Source organism: Panthera uncia, chromosome B1 (genome assembly GCF_023721935.1).
Source record: "Panthera uncia isolate 11264 chromosome B1, Puncia_PCG_1.0, whole genome shotgun sequence".
Classification (NCBI taxonomy): domain Eukaryota; kingdom Metazoa; phylum Chordata; class Mammalia; order Carnivora; family Felidae; genus Panthera; species Panthera uncia.
In genome coordinates this window covers 29,280,282-29,285,055 of record NC_064811.1, presented here as the reverse complement: position 1 = coordinate 29,285,055, position 4,774 = coordinate 29,280,282, and the positions used below count along the sequence as shown (strand labels likewise).

General features: G+C 37.3%; 1 pseudogene; it reads right to left on the bottom strand.

The window, feature by feature from the left end:
• Window positions 1–3,796: 3,796 nt before the first annotated feature.
• Window positions 3,797–4,453, bottom strand: LOC125922332 (60S ribosomal protein L14-like; annotated as a pseudogene).
• Between the last annotated feature and the right edge of the window lie 321 nt (window positions 4,454–4,774).

Here is a 4,774-nt window from a genome sequence, read left to right as displayed (position 1 = left end):
AGGGAGGGAGGGAGGGAGGGAGGGAGGGAGAGGGAGAGGGAGAGGGAAAGAGAGAAAGAGAGAAAGAGAGAAAGAGAAAGAGAGAAAGAGAGAAAGAGAGAAAGAGAGAAAGAGAGAAAGAGAGAAAGAGAGAGAGAGAATCCAAATTCAAAGCAGGTCCCAGGCCCCTAGCTGCCAGCACAGAGCCTGACGCGGGGCTCAAACTCATGAACCATGAGATCATGACCTAAGCCGAAGTCGGATGCTTAACTGACTGAGCCACCCAGATGCCCCCCAAAATATTTGTTTTATTTTGAATAGTAAGTACAAGCAAGCCATCATTGCAACATCAAAAACCAACAAATATGTAGGAATAAATTTATAGAAAATCATGCAAAAAAACCTCTACAGTGACAGCTATAAATGTTACGGAGGCAAGTTAATGACTATCTGAATACATGGAGGAATATGCCATGTTCATGGATTGGAATATTCAAACTAGTAAATGTGTCAGTTCTCCTTAAAATAATCTGTAGAATCATTCCAATCACAATAGAAATCTCAGTATTTCTAAGGTGTGTATTGTGTGTGAGCATGTGTATGTGTATGTGTATGTGTGTGTTGACAAACTGATTCTACAATTTTTAATGGAAACATACAAAGAAAAAGCCACAATTTTAGAGATAAGTAAAAGGTGAAAATTTTACTTTAAAATATAGCAAAACCTATTCTAAAACTATAGTAATTAATACAGTGTGGTTTTGTAACAAGAATAGTCAGAAATAGAAATGGACATTGTAGAAATAGTCTCATACAGACCTGTCACTCTGTGACAAGGGTGATATTGGATAATAGTTTGGAAAGAATTGACTTTCCTTTATTTTTTCTTACATTTTTATTTATGTTTTGAGAGAGAGCATGAGCAGAGGAGGGGCAGAGAGCGAGGGAGACATAGAATCTGAAGCAGGCCCCAGGCTCTGAGCTGTCAGCACTGAGCCCAATGCAGGGCTCGAACCCACAAATCCCAAGACCATGATCTGAGTGGAAATCTGACATTTAACGGACTGATCCACACAGGTGCCCCAAGAATTGGCTTTTCAATAATTGTTTCAATTGGAGATCCATATGGGAAAAAATCTTGACACCTGCCTCATACCAGATACCCACCTTGCCAACACACACACACACACACACACACACACACACACACACACACACACAGTAGACTCCAGTAAGAACAGGAAAGGAAAAACAGTAGGACGAAACATAATAACATCAGCATCCTGGGGTAAACAATACCGAGTGCTGGTAAGGCTATGGAGAAGTAAGAACTCTCAGATTCCGGTGGGAGTGTAAACATCCACAAGCACCTTGGAAAACTGACCCAACAATTTTACTCCTATGTATATATTCAACAAAAATGCAAGGACATGTACTAGAACATTTATAGCATTACTGTTTGTAATAGCTAAAAACTGAAAATATACTATTATCCATCAACAATAGAACTGATAAATGCATTCTTACATTGACATATATTAATGAGAAAGGACATTCCATAATTATAAGCATCAATATGGGCGCATCTTGCAAATAATGTGGAGTGACAACAGCTTGACAAAATATGTACTGTAGGATATCATTCAAACAATGAAAAAAATAGATCACACTTGTATATGCTATTAAAATTCAGGTGACTGATTATACTTGGTGGAGGTTGGTGACTGGAAGGGGTTCAAGAGAAATGAAGATAACTGCTTTGGTTTTCTCAATCTGTGTGCTAAGGAATGTTCAATCTTTGAACTGTTCACTTATGATAGGTGCACATTTCTATATGTTTATTATAATCCAATAGTTCAAAACTATAAAAAAGAAAAATACATTTACACAAAAATTTTAGGTACCTACTATTTTCTAACACTATTTTAAATATTATGTTTTAAATTACATTTACATTGACTGTGTTTGTTGGGGTATAGACATGCACTTGATTCCCACCTCTGTATAAGAACATATAAGATCTGAAGAGGTTTTACTTAGTGCAGTATATTAAATTCCACGTGTCAAAGTTAAGAAATACATATTCTTCTTATGCACACATGATCATTTAAAAATGTATCCTGCATTAGGCTGAAAGTTAGCCTCAACATGTTAGAAAGTGAAGGTATCAGTCATCATGGTTTTTTGACAGTACAACTAATAAATACAGTTATTTTAAAAAACAGCCAAGAAAAAACCTATAAGTATTAAAAATTCAAAAATACATTGCTATATAATTCACAGTTTAAAAAATCATAATAGAAGTTTAAAAGCACTTAGAACTAAAGGGTAATGAACAGCCTATGGGTTTCAACTGAAGTGGTGCTTCCATGGAAATTTTCAGCCCTACATATTTTCAGAAAAAGTTATATTTAGAGAAAATTATTTTATACTATATATTTAGAGAAAGAGACAAGGTTGAAAACTAATGCATAGGATCCATCTGAAGTTTGAAAAACAAAATAAATCCAAAGAGATTAAAAGAAATATATAGTAAAAATCGGAGTGTAAACAAAAGACAAAATAAATGTCCCGTATGGAGGAATAAAAAAATCTAAAAACTTGTTTTATGAAACAATATCAAAAAGGCACACTTTTAGTGGTATACCTAGGAAAATAAAAGATATATAATGATTTTTAAATGAGAAATAATAAAAAGGAATTTAAAACACAAGGAAATACTGCTAACAACTATTTGCCAACATTTTAGTCAAATTCAATGTATAAATTTATGGGGAAAGATAGCATATTAAAGCATTTTTTAAGTCATATAAAATACTTTACATCTGTGTTCTCTTTCTGAGTGAATACATAACTTTTATTTATTTATTTATTTTAGTTTTTTTTAACGTTTATTTATTTTTGAGAGACACAGAGAAACAGAGTGTGAGTGGGGGAAGGGCAGAGAGGGAGACAGAATCTGAAGCAGGCTCCAGGCTCTGAGCAAGCAGTCAGCACAGAGCCTGATGCAGGGCTCGAACCCACCAACTGTGAGATCATGACCTGAGCCGAAGTCACACGCTCAACCGACTGAGCCACTCAGGCACCCCTCTATTTTTACTTTTAATATGCATTAATATCTCATTTACAGCATCTTTTTTCTGCAATTTGTTTGTCTACCATCAATGAAAAGTGACATTGTCATTAAGAATAGAAATTAAGTTTTTTGATGGATTTGATAGACTACCTCCATCAAACATTTATTTTTCAGCTTTGAGATACAACTGACATATAATATTGTATAAATTTAAAGTGTACATGTTGAGGGCCACCTGGGTGGCTCAGTTGGTTAAGCGTCTGACTTCAGCTCAGGTCATGACTTCATGGTTTGTGGGTTCAAGTCCCGCTTCAGGCTCTGTGCTGACAGCTCAGAGCCTGGAGCCTACTTCTGATTCTGTGTCTCCCTCTCTCTCTGCTCTGTTACTGTCTCCCCCCATTCATGCTCTGTTACTGTCTCTCAAAAATGAATGTTAAAAAAAGTTTTAAAGTGTACATGTTGATTTCATGCACATATATTACAAAATGATTACCATCATAGCATTAGCTAACACCTCCATCATGTCAAGTAACTACTATTTCTTTTTGCTGTCAGCCATTTATAATCTATTCCCTCAGCAACTTTCAAGTATATAATACAGTACTGTTAACTATAATCATCATGCTGTACATTAGATTCCCCCAAGCTTATTTCTTTTTATAACCAGAAGTTTATACCATTTTAGGAGTTTGGCTTGTGTGTGTCTTTGTGTGTGCATGTGTCAAAAAGAACCTTTATTAGTTATTTATAATCGCCTCTTCTGCTTTTCTGCTTTCTTGCCAGATGCCTTGGAACAGGAGCTTTCTGGGCTTGAGATTTCTGACCCTTCCCAGCTTTTGGAGGCGCTGCCTTCTGGCCTGCAGCTTATGGGGCAGAAATCTTCTGGACTGCAGCCTTCTTGCCTGTAGCGGCAAACTTTTTTTGCTAGAAACTTTGCAGCAACTTCTCCAGCTGCAACCTTAGCAGTGGGTACATTTCTAGGAGAAGATTCCAGGACAGCTGCTTTTGGTAGCTTTCTAACTTCAAGTTTGATTATTCTTTTCCTCCTTTTCTTTGCCTTCATGACTTTATAGTGATCAAAATCTGTCATCTTGGCTTTCCTTTCTCTGGCTTTAATCTTCTTGACCCATCCCATGGCCGCCCATTTCCTACTGGTGTCTGCCTTCTGCCAGGCTTGTCCGACATACTTTGGGCGGGCACTGTGTGGGAACTTGAGATGAAGTCAGTGAGCTCCATGCATTTGAAAGGCATATTATATCTCCTTACCTGAATGCAAGGTCCATCAACCAAAGCCCCCTTCTGGTCAATAGCATCTATAATCTGGACCATCCTCCCGGCATGAAGGCCAAAGGAAATGTAGGCCACCTGGCCAACCTCTATAAAACACTTGAACATCATTTTGGTGGCATTGCACAAGAGAGGTTTGCTTTTTTAGATTTCATCTGTAAGTGACATCACACTATATTTGTCTTTCTCTGACATTTCACTTAACATCATGCCCTCAAGTTTCACCATGTTGTTACAAATGACAGGATTTCCTTTTTTCTCATGGCTGAATAACATTCCACTGATCCCATGGGGGCAGGGTTTGTTCAGAATTACCACTTGTGTCTTAACCCCACATATATTGTTTTTGGTGTTCAGACTAAAGCTCTTTATAGGGGTTTACTGGACAGAGGACATTGCTCTGGGGATAGATGGAGGGACCCTGAGCCTGGG